The 17,489-nt window shown below is 39.2% G+C and overlaps 2 long non-coding RNA genes and 1 pseudogene across 4 annotated transcripts in view; 2 read left to right on the forward strand and 1 right to left on the reverse strand.

Moving 5' to 3' along the window:
- The window catches only part of LOC309864814, a 151,557-nt gene that overhangs the window by 131,533 nt on the left and 2,535 nt on the right, over window positions 1-17,489 (reverse strand). The gene's annotated exons all lie outside the window — the stretch shown is intronic.
- The window catches only part of LOC309864813, a 43,548-nt gene that overhangs the window by 10,755 nt on the left and 15,304 nt on the right, over window positions 1-17,489 (forward strand). The window lies entirely within an intron of this gene.
- Window positions 3,491-4,070, forward strand: LOC309864269 (adenosine 5'-monophosphoramidase HINT1 pseudogene; annotated as a pseudogene). The gene has a single exon. The product of its transcript is annotated as an adenosine 5'-monophosphoramidase HINT1 pseudogene (transcript).

The raw sequence follows: 17,489 nt of genomic DNA on the forward strand, positions 1-17,489 counted from the left end.
TAAGAAAAGAAGCATGTCTCAATGATTTTTATATTTGAAAGCCAACAAAACTGTCTTACAAAATTAAATAACACAGTTAACTGTTATCAATATGCAAGAACTCATATTGTTCACATGAACCTTTCCTACCAAATCTAGGGAATTAACTTCAGATAGCATAATGACTAGAGAAACATTGACATAAGAACTAGTGGTGAATATTAAATACTCATTTAGTTGTAGAATTAAGATTAGATGAAGGTTATGAGAGAATATAGTATACAATGGTTACACAAGTTTAGAGTGTTGATACACTGCAGCTATACTATACATCTTTTAAGTGGGGAAATGAGGTGAGGAAAGCATACACAAAAATAATGTAATTGTTAGCAACAATCATATAAGTGGTTGTTGTATTCAGATTGTTTTTCTGAGACTACCCTATATATAATGCAGAATAAAACACAAATAACTATGTTATATTATAACATGCCAATATTCTTGAAAACTGGAATTATTCTTGGTGAGGAAAAGAGATTAAGAAATTATGTTATAATTTCTAAAGCATTAATGAATTTAGGCATTGAGTTTCAAAGTTAACTAGCATCAAGAGAGACAATCTGCGTAAGACTGAGTAATATATTAAATACACTATGAGAATATAATCCACAAACCAAGACTGTAAGAAACTGTATAGGTCAAATGACTCAATTTTCTCAACAATAAAATATAAGGGAAAGATAAAAAGAGACAGAGGAGAACTCACGGATTAAGAGAGACTTAAAAGAAAGAACTAAACAATGATGTTTAGGGGTGCATATATATAGCTGAAAAAACTTAATGAAAGCAAAGAATTCATTACTGTAAAATTTGTAATTATTACTTTTAGGTCGGTACAAAAGGGTTTGTGATTAAGATAAGGCATATATCAGGCATTTGGGGTAACTGGCAAAATACTGTATCTTGACCTAGGTAGGAGTTACAAAGACATTCAACTTTTTGTAATTCATTAATGTATGTATTGGTTTTATACAGTTTCCAGTCTCTAACACGTTAGGCATAAAAAAGATTAAAAATAAACAAAAATATATATATACTTTTTTTTGTACAGAAATCACAAGCAGGCAGAGAGAGAGCCTTGAGGAAGCAAGCTCCCCGCTGAGCAGAGAGCCCGATGTGGGGCTCGATTCCAGGACCCTGGAATCACGACCTGAGCTGAAGGCAGAGGCTTTAACCCACTGAGCCATCCAGGTGCCCCAACAAAAAAAAAATATTTTAATGTAAATCATAGTATATTGCATTCCTACCTGTAACCCTCCAATAACACTCCATCACATTTATAATGAAACAAAAATTCTTTCCTTCCAATCTCAACTCCTGCCGTTCTCAGCCTTTAAAAAGCTTTCTAGTCAAGGCACCAGAGTGGCTCAGTCGGTTAAGCCCTTAAGTGTCTGCCTTCAGCTTAGGTCATGATCCCAGAGTCCTGGGATGGAAATCCACAATGGGTTCACTGCTCAGTGGGGAGTCTGCTTCTCCCTCTCTTTCTGCCTCTCCCCCGGCTCGTGTTCTCTTTCACTTTCTCTTTCAAATAAATAAAATCTTTAAAAAAAAAAAAGCATTCAAGTCACTTTGCTTTTTTTTCTGTTTCTTGACTATGCCAATTTTATTTTACATTAACTCTTCTATCTTGGGACTTCATCATTACCTTTGTTTAAAGCAATATCCCCCTGCATTTTGCATGAAGGCCCCTCTGCTCTGTAGAATCCATTCTTTATTAAATTGAATCATCCTGCTTTTACTCTTTCTAGTACTTATCACCTGAAATTACCTTGCTTACTTTTTCTCACTGTGTCTTCCATTAGAACAAAAGCTCTTTGTAAGGACTTGTCTGACCTGGTCACTGTTGCAATCCCTGCTCCTAGAATAGTACCTGGCACATAGAAGATACTCAATGAATTAAATCACTCAGAAAGAATGAATATATGGAAAAGAACCAAGGACAAAACCATGGGGAAGGTTTAGGAGACAGGTAAAGGAAGAGAAAACAGTGAAAAAATCTTCTGAATCAAAGAAGGAATAGTCCCAGGAACTAGATAGTAAAGTGTCCTGATCAGTTTGGTTCTTGAATCCTTACATCATTTACTGGTTGTAGCTTAGAACTTGCTACTTGGATCTGATGCTTGATATTCTTCACCTGGTACCGACAGACTTCTGGTCTCCCCCTGCTCCAACTACCTCTTGAACTTAGAAGCTTCCAGCTTCTCCTGGAAGAGCTCATCTAAACCTTCACCCTGAGACTCACCCTTGGGACAGCCCTTGGCAGTTTGAATTCCTGCCAGATTCACCTCAGGAATGTGGACTAAATAGAACTAAATTAATTGTATGGTAAATGACAGAGCAACAGTTTCTCAAACATCTCCATAATCATTATCACTGAAAGAAATCACCAAGGGTAAAGATCAAAGATAAAAGTTAGAAAAAGAATTGCACACACAGAGAGAAGAACTCAAAGAAAAATCTGGAAGTGACAATTTAACAAAGAAATATTTGCTGAAGAATTAAAAATGCTAAGTATCAAACACAAACTGAAACGGGGAATAGGTAAGATCTGAAGCATCATCATGTCCACAAACTGTCACCGTTGTCAAATATCATATTTGCCAAAAAAATGTGCTTCAATAGGAAAGAACCAAGATTCTAAGAAAGAAATCATGGAAAATAATGACAAAGGGATCTGTACAAAATCAAAAACAGAAATGATGAGGAAACATAATATTGTAGAAACATACAACAGGATAATCCATTAGTACATTAATTTGCTCTCTCAGCTAGAAGTATTTTTCCCTCCTCTATTCTAGTGAAATAACCATAAAAACTTTGGAATTTGCTTCTAGGAAACAATCTCAACTCTGACTTCTCTAAAAATCTAAGTCTTCCCTGAGAGGGAGACGTGAGTCTAATGCTTTGAGTGAGACAGTGTTAGGCAAACCAGAGGACTGGAGGAGACTTTCTAAAACAAAGGGAAGGGACAAGAATTGGAAGTAGGATTAAACATGGAAGAGAGTTAGCCCCATATGGGACTGCATATGAATTCCAACGAGAGGCTTACAGAAGAAAATAAACAAGCACCACTAATAATAATAATAATAATAATAATAATAATGAAGTCCTTTTCAAGAAAATCTATGGTCACTGTGAGAAGCAGCTGACTCATCTCAAAGAAACAATTGACTTAAACCAGAGGACCAGAATCTTCAGAAAAACTATATCAAATAGCAGAGAAATTTCAGTGACACTGCCAACAACCTTGGATTAATTAGTTCCTCCCCAGTGTGATAATAACACTAACACTCTTGTGTAAACTAACAAAATGGGGAAGGAGATTCCAGAGGTGAGTGCCATGCTGTAGGTGGAGGCTTAAAGCAGATCTGAGTCTTAGCGAAATTAAGGAATGTGACGTTCTTGCAGGTCAATATTTTGGACTAAAATTCATAACAATCGTCCCTCCTCTCGAGCTTCTGCCCGGGGCGGCCGCACAAGAGGGAGGCCGAGATGGCAGATGAGATCGCCAAGGCTCAGGCCGCGTGGCCTGGTGGCGACACAATCTTCGGGAAGATCATTCGCAAGGAAATCCCAGCCAAAATCATTTTTGAGGATGACCAGTGTCTTGCTTTCCATGACATTTCCCCTCAAGCACCAACTCATTTTCTGGTGATACCCAAGAAACATATATCCCAGATATCTGTAGAAGAAGATGATGATGAAAGTCTTCTTGGACATTTAATGATTGTTGGCAAGAAATGTGCTGCTGATTTGGGCCTGAAGAAGGGTTATCGAATGGTGGTGAATGAAGGTTCAGATGGGGGACAGTCTATCATGTTCATCTCCATGTTCTTGGAGGTCGGCAGATGAATTGGCCTCCTGGTTAAGCTTGTTTTAGGGTTGATTTTCCCTCCTCTAGGCAGTGGTCAATATTTCCCAGTTCTGTAGGTTAAACAATATACTTCCTTTTGCCTATGTATGGAGGAAATAATTTTTAAAAGCCATACATAATAAAAGACAATGTTGCATGGTTAAAACAACAACAAAAAATAAAATTCATAACAATCACAAACTTTTAGATAAAAGAAGCTAGAGTTCCTTAGCTTTGGGGCACCAACGAGAGTTGGGCATCCAGCTCTCGATTTTGACTTGGGTCTTCATCTTGGGGTTGTGAGATTGAGCCCCTCAGCAGTTTCCATGCTCGGTGTGGAGTCTGCTTACGATTCTCTCTCTCCTGGGGCTCCTGGGTGGCTCAGTGGGTTAAAGCCTCTGCCTTCGGCTCTGGTCATGATCCCAGGGTCCTGGGATCGAGCCCCGCATTGGGCTCTCTGCTCGGCAGGGAACCTACTTCCCTTCCTCTCTCTGCCTGCCTCTCTGCCTACTTGTGATCTTTGACTGCAAATAAATAAATAAAATCTTTAAAAAAAAAAAAAAGATTCTCTCTCCCAAGGGGAACCCTCTTACACTGTTGGTGGGAATGCAAGTTGGTGCAGCCTCTTTGGAGAACAGTGTGGAGATTCCTCAAGAAATTAAAAATAGAACTTCCCTATGACCCTGCAATTGCACTCCTGGGTATCTACCTCAAAGATACAGATGTAGTGAAAAGAAGGGCCATCTGTACCCCAATGTTTATGCCAGCAATGGCCATGGTCGCCAAACTATGGAAAGAACCAAGATGCCCTTCAACAGACAAATGGATAAGGAAGATGTGGTCCATATACACTATGGAGTATTATGCCTCCATCAGAAAGGATGAATACCCAACTTTTGTAGCAACATGGATGGGACTGGAAGAGATTATGCTGAGTGAAATAAGTCAAGCAGAGAGAGTCAATTATCATATGATTTCACTTATTTGTGGAGCATAACAAATATCATGGAGGACAAGGGGAGTTAGAGAGGAGAAGGGAGTTAAGGTAAATTGGAAGGGGAGGTGAATCATGAAAGACTATGGACTCTGAAAAACAATCTGAGGGGTTTGAAGTGGTGGGGGGGGGTAGGAGGTCAGAGTACCAGGTGGTGGGTATTATAGAGGGCACTGATTGCATGGAGCACTGGGTGTGGTGAAAAAATAATGAATACTGTTTTTCTGAAAATAAATAAATAAATTTAATAAAAAAATAAAATAAAATAAAAAGATTCTTTCTCTCCCTCTCTGTCTGCCCCCCTCCCACGTGCTTTCTCTATCTCTCTCTCTCTAAAATAAGTAAATAAAATCTTTAAAAAAGAAGAGAGATAGCAGAATTTTGAAAGAACTTAGAATAAAAGGCAAAAGACAAATGTCCCAGTACAATGAGAAAGAAAGAACAGCAAATAGAAATAAATCATATGCATTTTCATATGAATTAGGGTTCTCCAGAGAAGCATAACCAATAGGAAATACAGGGTATAAATATATCTAAGTATCTAAATATAGATATCTATATAAATATATATATGTATGTATACAACAATGAAATATTACTCAGACATCAGAAAGGATAAATGCCTATCATTTACATCAATGTGGATGGAACTGGCAGGTATTATGCTCATACATAAGCCAATCAAAGAAAAATAATTATATGGAATAATATCATGTGGCATATGAGAAATAACACAGAGGATCACAGAAGGGAGGGAAAATTGAATGGGAAGAAATCAGAGAGGGAGACAAACCATGAGAGACTCTTGACCCTGGGAAACAAACTGAGGGTTGTAGAAGACAGGGTGGATGGGGAGATGGGATAACTGGGTGATGGGCATTAAGGAGGGCACGTGATGTGATGAGCACTGGGTATTATGCACAACTGACAAATCAATGAACACTACATCTGAAATTAATGATGTAGTATACTTTGGCTAATTAAATTTAAATTGAAAAATAAAAATAAATTTACTTATATATACACAGAGAGAGAGAGAGAGACCGTGCTCTATAGCCAGTAGGCTGAAGACCCAGAATAGTTTCAGTTCTAGCCCAAAGCAGTTCTGCTGGCAGAATTCATTCTTGTTCTGGAGAGGTCAGTTTTTGTTCAGTTAAAGCCTTCAACTGACTGGATGTGACTTACCCATATTATGGAGGGTAATCTACTTTATTCAAACTCCACTGATTTAAATGTTAATCTTATCCAAAAAAATACTTTCACAGAAACATTCAGAAGAATGTCTTATGAAATATCTGGGCACCATGGCCCAGCCAAGTTAACACATAAAACTAACCACATATCATATGTCTCCTAATGCCAGGGCAATTTCCATTTACCTATGTAAGATACCTGCAGTTGTAAATACTTGAGAATCCACTTTAGAGATCACTTGATACGTAAAACAGAGGAACAGATGTTAGATTATTGCAAATATTTTGAAACAATAAGTACATCTATACTTAAGGTTCCAGTGCAAAAATTTAAAGGATGAGGAATAAAAAACTGTCAAATAGTGTAAAAGTCTGAAAACTGATTTCTTCCCATTTCTTTTTTTATCATTTTATTTCTTCTCAGTGTTCCAGAATTCATTGTTTATGCACCAAACCCAGTGTTCCATGTAATATATGCCCTCCTTCATACTACCACCAGGCTCACCCAACCCCTCACCCTCCTCCCATCCAAAACCCTCAGTTTGTTTCTCAGAGTCCACAGTCTCTCATGGTTTGTCTCCCCCACCAATTTCCACCAACTCACTTCTCCTCTCCATCTCCCAGTGTCCTCCATCGAAAACTGATTTTAAAAGGATGTATCTTATAAATAGTTTGTGAGAAGTCATTCTATTTTTCCTAAAACTGGGGGAAAGGGGCAAGAAAATAGTCAAAAGACCATTGACTGGCACAATAGATATAATTCTCTCCCACCTCACTCTTTGTATTTTTTTGAGGTAGGCTCCATGCCCAGCGTGGAGCTCAAACTCACAAACTCACAACCCTGAGGGCAAGACCTGAACTGAGACCAAGGGCTGGATGCTCAATGGACTGGGCTACTCAGTCACTCTTCCCACCTCTCTTTTACCAGAAACTAATTTGACCCTCTCTTCTCCTTCTCAACATCTAGGATCTAAGAGTCAGACAGAATGAAACTAACCCATTGTACTTCACCAACGTGGCCCCCAGCTGATATTTGACCAGGGCCTAGAAACATTCTCTGCTAGGTATAATGAGCCAAAGTAGCCTCAGCTAAATCCCTAACAACTTCAGGCCTTGAAACATGGCAAAAAATTGACGCATTAAAAAAATACAGTGTGACTTTCATTGGCATTATCCTCCATCTGTGTTCTACTGAATAAAAATTGGTAGACTGGCCCTTATTGTGTTAAATACCGTAGGAAATATCTCCATCAGATTTGCCTCCACAGGGCTTCCTTGAACTGCCAAAAAGTTACACCTTATAATATTGTTCTTTAGTTTTTCTTTACTTTTTCAAAAAAGATTTTATTTATTTATTTATTTATTTATTTACTTGTTTACTTGAGAGAGAGAGAGAGAACACGAATGGAGGGGAGGGCAGAGGGAGAGGGAGAAGCTGACTTCCCACTAAACAGGGAGCCTAATGCAGGGCTCATCCCAGGACCCTGAGGTCATGACCTAAGCTATAGGTAGACACTTAACAAACTGAGCCACCCAGGCATCCATATTGTTCTTTAGTTTTTCAACACAGATTTTAGATTTGCTCAAGCAGATCTCCTAATTCTCATAATGATATGTATGTGTTGATCTTTACCTTCAGAGCATGCAGTATATATACATAAGTTCTCTTCATAATGTTTATCATGGTTAGTGAATCTCTGAATTTAATCAACCTCTTTCCAAATAAGTTGATTTCCAATGTGTCTTTCTTAACAGGTTATCTTTCATTTTCTATCCTTATACATAAGTATCTCCCAGAAATAAATTCTAAGTTTCTTTTCATTCCAGTATCCTCACTGTATAATCATTTTACAAAGTTCACAAGCTCTAATTACCTACATAATATGAGGTAGAAAAATTCTTTCTATGACACCCCAATAAATAATTTTTCTGAGAGAAAAACTTCTGATCCATGGCCTTGCCCTGCAATGGTACATGCATTTCAGGTTCCTCCATATACCTGAAACAGACTGTTGAGAACATCATGGAGCAGCACTAGTGTGAGGAGAGCAAAGTAAACATGTACACTGAGGAAGCCTCACACTATAGCCAATTCCCAACTCCACTTTAATTCCCATCACCACCCCCCAAGAAACTGCTCAACCATTCATGATACTTGATACTTAATACCTGAAGTACTTACAAGATATAGCAATCATTATACTGGTTGAATGATAAAAGATAACTGGCAAAACTTAGTAGTATGCTGGAAAATTACTTTAACAAATACAACAGCCATGATTTCCATCCTTTCGAAATATCTAAGAAATCTGTACTATCTGTTTGCCATCTAGCTGTCATTTAGAGAATTACTAAATTCTCTAAAACCAGAGTTTAAAATATGTAACACATGATTGTGTATTTATAAAGCAAAAGGGAGAAAGTGTTGATATGGCACCTGCCTACAAACCTTACTTTGAAAATTTAGGATTCTAGGATTTATGTCCCTGAAGTTATCATAAAATGAGAGCTAACAGCAATTATATAAAATTTACTGACAAGATATGGGATTCCATTATTATAAAAGCTCCCAATCCATTTCTAGGCAAGCCTTTGCCCACAGCCATTCTAAAAGGTACTTAAGAATTATCTAAACATCTTATTTAATACTGACTATAATTTATTTGTAAAGAGTTACAGTAGAATGGGCAGTTGTAATGTGCTTCTCACAGATGCACTTAAAGCCAGCTCTCATTTAGACAATGTTACACAATCTTGGAGAATGGGGTAAAAAAAAAAAAAATAGACACTAGCCACCAGGTAAATCTGGTGCACAGAAACCAAAATATTAATTCACTTTCACAAGGTTGACAAGACTAGACTATCCTTTATTTACATACATAAGTAGTATGTGTATTTTTAAGTGTACTTAACTGTAGCTCATCAAAGTAGTATTTTATAGGTAAATTTTATTTGGGGTCCCAACAAAAAAAATATATAGATAACTTGAGAAAAACTCAATAAATAAACTTTACATAGTAGGCAAGATGTAGGAAAACCAAAAAGAATAGTATCCTGGACATCTGAGTTTTATTACCCTTTGGTCTGAAGGGCAAGGGAAGAAAGAGAGGGGTGAAGTGGGCCAGGTTTAAAGAAGTTATCCCTTTAGCAGAGGCCAACAGCAACTCCATATTCCCTCTGGCGTCCTGCTGGGATTCCCTACTGGCCCAAACCAATGGGAAACCAGAGGACAAGGGATTCATTGATGCAATCCATTTAGGTTAGCTTCTCAGAACAAAAAGCAGGGGAAAAGGGCTAATGAATGGATCTAAAGTGGGAAATGTAAGAGAGTTAGCATAGCAGATTTTTTTTTAAGATTTATTTATTCATTTGAGAGAAAGAGAAAGAGAGAGAAAGTGAGCAGCAGGGGCAGAGGAAGAGAGAATCTCAAGGAGACTCCACACTCAGTGTGGAGCCTGATGCAGGGCTCAATCCCAGGAACCTGAGATCGTGACCTGAGCCAAAATCAAGAGTTCAATACTTAACCAACTGAGGTGCCTCCATAGCTGATCTTTTTTTAATAAGGTAAAGTGAGGCCAATGTATCCCTTTGGTCCATGAAGGAGCTTCAAGAGGTTTAAGAATTAGTAGAAGTAGGGGGGCACCTGGTTAAGCAACCAACTCTTGATTTCAGCTCAGCTTATATGATCTCAGGGTTATGAGATTGAGCCCTGTGTCAGGCTCCACGCTGAGCATGGAGCCTGCTTGTGATTCTCTTTATCGCTCTCCCTCTGGCCCTTCCCTTTCCCCTACATTCTCTTTCTCTCTTTCTCTCTCTTTAAATAAAAAAAAAGAAGAAGAATTAGGAGAAGCAGATTGTCACAGATTACAGTAATGACTGACCCTGGCAAATCACACCTCTGAGTACCCACATCCCTGTTCACCACCCTCTCATATTGACCCTGGCCTTGGCCATATGACTTGATATGAACAATGGAACATCTGCATACACGATACAAGCAAAAGTTTAATAAATGACCTCTTGGAATACTGCCCTGATATGTCTATGCCATGAAGACATCCAGAATGAAATTCCATGTGGACAGAGATGACCAGCTGTCCTGTTGTCCAAGCTCAGCCTCACCCTCAGCAGATCTGTTAACTAAACACCTCAGCATGAATAAGCCCAATCAGAAAAATTACCCAGTCAACTCACAGAATCATGAGAAATAACGATTGCTTTTATTGTAAGCAATGAGTTTGGGATGGTTTATTAAGCAGCAATAGATAACTGAACACAACCTCATTTGACTGAGGAAGGGCTAAATTCCAGTGCCTTAAGAATCAATCTTGTTCAAATGATATCCCTACAACCCAGTTCTCTCTGCCTCTCAACTCAGCTCTACTCTCTCCCCACCGTGTGTTAACTTAATTCTCAGAGAGGTTCTCCTCTTGTGGTCAAAAGATGGTTGTAGCAGGATTTAGAGAAAAAGGAATCCTCATGCACCATTAGGGAGAAGTAAATTGGTACAGCCACTCTGGAAAACAGTGTGATAGTTCCTCAAGAAATTAAAAATAGAAATTCCATATAGTCCTGTAATTCCACTAATAGGTATTTACCCAAAGGAAAAAAACATTAATTCAAATATAGGAAAAAAACAAAAACAATAAATACACACACACACACACACACACAATTTATTGTAGCATTATTTAACATAGCCAAGATATGGAAGACATCTATTTATCCGTAGATGAACAGATAAAGAAGATGTGGTACATATACACAATGGAATATTAGCCATAAAAAAAACAATGAGATCTTGCCGTTTGTAACAACATGGTTGGACCTAGAGGGTATTAAGCTAAGTGAAATAAGTCAGACGGAGAAAGACAAACACCCCACAATTTCACTTATATGTGGCATCTAAAAAACAAAATAAATGAAAAAACAAAATGCAGAAACAGACCCATAAATACAGAGAATAAACATGGTTGCCAAAGGGAGGGGGTTGGGATAGGCTGAACAGGTGGAGTGGGAAGTACAGGCTTCCAGTTATGGAATGAAGAAGTCATAGGGATGAATGGTACAGCACAGGGAATATAGTCAATTGTACTAGTAATGGTAATGGTAATGTGACAGAGAGTAGTTACAGTTGTTATGAGCATAGCATAACATATAGACTAGTTGAATTACTATGCTATACACCTGAAACCAGTGGAACACTGTGTGTCAGCTATAATTCAACTTTTTAAAAAAGAGATGGTTGTAGCACTTCCAGATTTCACATCCTGAATATGCAATATGGACTTTTACTCAAAGTTAGACAAAAAAGTTAAATCTGACTCTCACTAGCTCAAACTGGGATATTTCTACCTGCAGACCAATCACTACAGCCAGGTGGGTAGGACTGGAGTGGTTAAGACTATCTGGTCCTACCCTACAGCTAAGAATAAGTAGCTGCATCCAAATAATATGAGCTTAGAGTAAATGAAGGTTGAATCCACAAAAAAAAAAAAAAAAAAAAAAAAAACTAAGAGAATTGAAAAACAATCCTGTGGATGCCAGGTAGCCAAAACTGATGAATTTGTAGTACAAATCCCAAATGCATACCTCCACCCTTCACCTTTCTTCCAAATTCTAGGCTTGTTTACTCAATTGCATGCTTGGTATTTTGTGCGGCATGTCTCCAAACATATCAAACTTTAAATGTTCCAAACAGAGCCACTTATGTAGAACAGGCCTAGAGGTGGAATGCCCCCCTTGTTCTTTGTTCTTTGTTGTAGCTCCCAAATCTTATCTCCACTCTTCTCCTGCCAAAGCCCCATAATCTTGGAAGTAGCCCAATAGATGTCATTTTCAAACCCTGCATCACACCCTCTCATTCACTGATGACTCCAGCACCTATTTCACAGTCCCTATTCCCACCACTACTCTTAGTTATAGTGCTATCAACATCCACAGTGATGATTCACCTAATACCTTACATTCTCAGTTTCTTATCCTCCTTCCCCCCAATGACCATTTCATTCTTCCAGCTCAACTACCCCAATCCTATGGTAATACCTTCTACTCTTATCTTTACCAACAATTATACTACCTCTAAAATCTCAAATTCTAGAACCCTAATCGCTAATGCTCCCATTTCCTATCATTTCTAGTTTTCCCACTGCAGCTCTTCCTGGGACTTAATGAAATCTCCAGTCCACAGATACCATCACTTCCTCACTGCAAATCATCCCCCTACCCAGTTTATATTACCTTGTTTATTGTTCAAACCATTTCCTTGCAAACACTCTTAACTCTTTTAGTCTTTTCTTCCTTCATTATCTTGCCTGGCAAAACTTTAACCCTAATTAATCCCACCTACTCCATACCTGCACCTAAGTATCTGAATATTTCTAGAAAAGGAAAGCTTAAAACCTTATTCCTAATACATTTATGGCCATAAATGTCATACACACAAAACTCTGGCAACAAATCCTACTTCACTTCCTTGGTCTGCCTTTTTTGACTCTGCATATTGACAGTACCCTTTCTCCTAAGCCTCTTGTACCTCATTATTTTCCGTTCTTGCTTGATGACCTTGTCTCATGATTATTTGAGAAAATATAAACAATGAGTCAGGACCTGCATCATCTGTACCTCTACTTCCTGCCATGGAGCAAGATACTGCTTACTACCAGAAACTGCAACCCCAGGATGTCAACCACTGCATGATTTGCAGGTATCAGGGTCACCAAAAAATATGACTCACATAAACACTGGATATAACAATTTACTCACACAGGAAGCAGAGTACAATCAGCCTCAATAGTGAGCATCAGTCCCCCACAGCCAGCACATCTCACCCAACAGTTGATGCACAGATGATCTACAATACCCTTCCTGTGCTGCAGATGAAGGATCCCCATCTCTCCCTGCCAGGAACAGATCCAGAAGTGGGGTGCCATATGATGCACACACTTTAAGCAGAACAAAGTATGTATCAAATCAGGAATAGGGAAAGATATTCCCAGACAACTTTATATGTCCAGCACAGGGTAAGAGGCCTCATCTCCACATACGGAAATGTTCCAGGTCCAAGGCACACTGTTATGCAGTCACACAGGGGTCAACAGACTGCCTTTCCCAATGGTCCAACCCCCCCCCACCACCACTGTTCAGCTACTTAAACAGCAGATACAGTGCACATAATCTGGTAGGATCACTGTCTGCCCCCAATTTGGAGATAGAGCTGGATCTAATGGGCCTCTTGAACTATCTGTATCAATGCAGTTTGCCTGCAGACCCTACCTGTCATTTTGAGACAGCACTTCATCAAGGTCTCTAGAACAAGACCCAGGATGATGATCAAGCCTACCCTTGAGGATGGTCCCTAATTAGGAACCCCAAGTGCCTGGATTAAGCCAGTTAAGGAGTTTTAAAAAAAGAAAAATGAGTCGTGGGAGGTGGAGACTGCAGGTATATAGTCAGTAATCATCCCACCTGGGCATGGATGTTCTTTAGTTTTTACCTGAATTATTGATATATATACAAGAGTTGTTGGCAATAATACAAATGCCTCATTATTCTGCCAACAGATAATCAAAGCTGTTCAGTTATCCATCACTACCTTAGCTAGTGAGTTCAGTGAATCTTGCTGGTTTGGGATAGCTTGGTGGTCTGAGTCATTCTGTAGCCACCAAGCCATCACAATGGGAATATGGGATTAGGGCCTTAACCAATAATTTAGAGGGCTTTTCTCTACCACATAGCATGTTACCAACAAAAACCATTCTGCTCTGTGGATCAACCCTGTGCTCTCCTTTTTTCCCCCATTTATAATCTCTTGAATTTCCCTTTTGGCCCTCTGGGCATGGATTCACCTTGTTTGTTTTCAATCTATTTCGCCCAAGTTGTGGGAAACCATTGAAATCAGTTTATTGTTTTCTATCGCAAGCAAGACTTTTCAGCAGAACTTTTCCATTGCTTCCCCCACAGTCAGAGACAACCAGTAGTGATAGCAGGGTCTTACACTGGGAAGAGCCCTATTGCATGAAGGCCTCCAGTGCATCATCCATGTTCCCAGAGGCAGGGTCATATAATCAGGAATCTATGGCTTTTACCTGAAATGCAGGCTTTATGAATGATTTTCCAGGGAGTCTTAGTGTTAGGGAAGTCCTCATAGTCAAGATCTCATTCTCTTTGCAATCTACATCAAGAGTGACACAGACTTAATCTCTCTGTCCTGTTTGTTGCCCTATTCAATGTAGGCAAAAAAAAAAAAAAAAAAAAAGCATTGCAGCAAGGGATCAGTGGTTAGCTTCTACTGCACTACTCAGCCTGAGACATTTGGGTCTACAAGGTCTTCTCATCAAATAGGGGCACCAACCAAGCTGCACGAGACTCTCCTGGCCTCTGCCCATATCTTTCAATTTTTGTATTTCACTCTCTGAAAAGGACCTCATTTCAACAGTTTCATTTTCAGCAATGTCATTTCTGGTTTGCATTTAATGTAAACAAGTCCTACATGGAGTTTTCAAGTGACTTGGATCCAGCAAAGCTTTCCACACGGGGGCCTTTGATTCCCCTTGAGTGTCATCTGCAGCTTCTGGCATGTGGGAATTAGAGGACAGTGGGGGTGTATGAAGGTGGCCAGAGCCAGGTTAATTTTCCAGTTTTTAGGGCCCACCTCTTGCTTTTCTGCCCTTAGCCATCATACTAGTTTATCCTTGTTGACAGGGAAATTGTCTACATCTTACCTACATTCCCATTAGGCCAGAGAGAGCCCAGTACTCAGCCAGCCGATAATCACCCCCTTGGGAGCTGACATCACCCTGGGATGGCTGGACTAATGAACGCTGTTCGTCTGCATCATGTACTAACATTTCTGGTGACCTTGCTCACTGCCCTAAACTGTTGAGCAACTAACACCTGTTGTCAACCACCAGGAAAAGCAATAGAAAGATGTCTGTAGGGTTTGCATTGCCAAGACATGACTCACACAGACACTGGATGTAACAACACTTTATTCACAGAGAAGAAATCAAGCAAGATCAGCTTCAACAGTGACTGCCAGTCCATCATGGCCAATGCATCTTGCCCCGAAGATGACATTATCAGGTGATCTGTACTCAATCAATCTTTTTATGCAGCAGGTGAAAAATGTCCTTCCCTTCCCACCAAGAACAGATAAAGCAATGGGGTTGCCCAGGTGCCAAATGATGCACATGCTTTAAGCGGAAAAAAGAGGTACGTATTAAATCCTGAGTAGGGAAAGATAATGCCAGACAAGTCCATATGCCCAGCACAGGCTGTTAGGACTCTTTATCTCCATGAAAGAAAATGTTCCAGGCCCAAGGTACACTCTTATACAGTTCTGCAAGGGTCAGTGGGCTGTGCATGACTGCCTTTCCCAACACCTGCCTTATCTTTTAACAAAAGAAACAAATGAAGTATTCTTGGTCCAGTCAAAGGCCTCCATCTTTATTCTGGAAAGGATCTCCTCTTCTTAAGGATTTTGCACCTACAACTTTTTTTTTTTTTTTTTTTTTGCCTTAAAAAGGAGTCCTGTGACATATGATCCTCTCTAGCTACTGACCCACTTCTGACTTCTCATCCATTTTCTCCTCAGTCCTTTTTAACTGAGCTTCCATCATCACTATTTTGCTGGGACTGTGTTCTTCATGTTGCCAAACCCAATGGTCATTTCTGTTATCATACTCGACCTTTCAGGAGCATTCCAAATGATGTATCTCTCTCCCTCTTCATTTCATTTCGAGATATCATACTCTCCAGTTTTACACCTAAGAGGTCTCCTTTGCTGGCACTTCTTCTCTACTAGAACTCTAAACTAAGCAGTGCACCAAGGTTCTGCTCTGTCCTGGGCTTTCTCCTCTTTATTTATACTCTTTCCCTGATGATCTCAGTGTCATGCTTTAAATATCTTATTCATGCCAGTGACACTCGAGCCCTGACCTCTCCTCTGAACTTCAGACTCATGTATCAAACTGCTCTTGACATTTCCACATATATGAGGCTTTCCCCCTAATGTAAGCTCTTTAACTTTATTTCATGAACTTAACATTTTACTATTTCATAGAGTATTCACAAGATTTTCTTCAATTCATATTTGTCTATTCTGCAATCAAACCTAGAGCTTACTGACTAGTTCAGTTTAGAAACTGGAAAAGAGACATTATTCTAAGATTCTTTCATCCTAATTTTTGAAGTTTGATTTTTTTCTGTTTTGGAATAATTATGCTTACCCTACTTAATGTGGCATATATAATTCTACCATGATTTTAGCAAAAGTTGTAATAGTGAACTTTATTCTCATGCATTATCTGCCCAGACCTTTATGTATATTGAAATGTTTTCAAAAGTTGTCTACTGTAGGGTATCTTTACACCCTATGGTACTGGTGCTAGGCTACTGCATTTGGCACTTTTCTCTTTTCTCTGCACACTTGTCTGTGCACAAAACTTCAGTCATCCTCTCTATATTTATTTGTCCTTCTCTAGCTCTGACTTTTCTTTTTTTTTTTTAAGATTTTATTTATTTGACAGACAGAGATCACAAGTAGGCAGAGAGGCAGGCAGGGGGGGTGGGGGCCGGGAAGCAGGCTCCCTGCTGAGCAGAGAGCCCAATGCGGGGCTCGATCCCAGGACCTTGAGATCATGACCTGAGCTGAAGGCAGAGGCTTTAACCCACTTAGCCACCCAGGCACCCCAGCTCTAACTTTTCTCTGGGCTTCATTTCTTCTTTTTTAATTTTTTTTTTTAAGATTTTATTTATTTGAGGGGCGCCTGGGTGGCTCAGTCGTTAAGCATCTGCCTTCGGCTCAGGGTCCTGGGATCAAGCCCCACATCAGTCTCCCTGCTAGTGAGGAGTATGCTTCTCCCTTTCTCACTCCTCCTCGCTATCTCTCTCTGTCAAATAAATAAATAAAATCTTTAAAATAAAAGTGTGTTAAGAATATGAAAACTTATTTTTAGCATACTAAAGCATACATGTTTGATTTCAGTTCTGACCTTCATATGGTCTTTCTTAAATCATTTCGAATATTTGGCAGCAATTTGCTTGACTGTTTTAGGTGTAAGAAGCAACAACAGGTGCCTTCATCTCCTGGTATGTTTCTACATTCTTTGATGAGATAAACTCCTTGAATGAGCTGTATACCGCTTCACAGTCATTGCACATGTTCACTGGAGGGGAGTGCTGTCAATAGGCAAGTTCTAGATTCAATTCATCCTGCATTTGTTACTCCTAGTTTGAGTCAAAAGTTAATATGGAAGGATTTTTTTTTTTTTTTAAGGCTGGAATATGTTTCAGTTATGCAGTACCACACTTACCCTAAAACAGCTGTTCTTGAATTTCTAAATGTATATGAATGACTGTAGACCTGTGCTATCCAATACAATAGCCACTTGCCATACAATAATGGGAC

The sequence above is a fragment of the Mustela nivalis genome (genome assembly GCF_964662115.1).
Source record: "Mustela nivalis genome assembly, chromosome: 5".
Taxonomy (NCBI): domain Eukaryota; kingdom Metazoa; phylum Chordata; class Mammalia; order Carnivora; family Mustelidae; genus Mustela; species Mustela nivalis.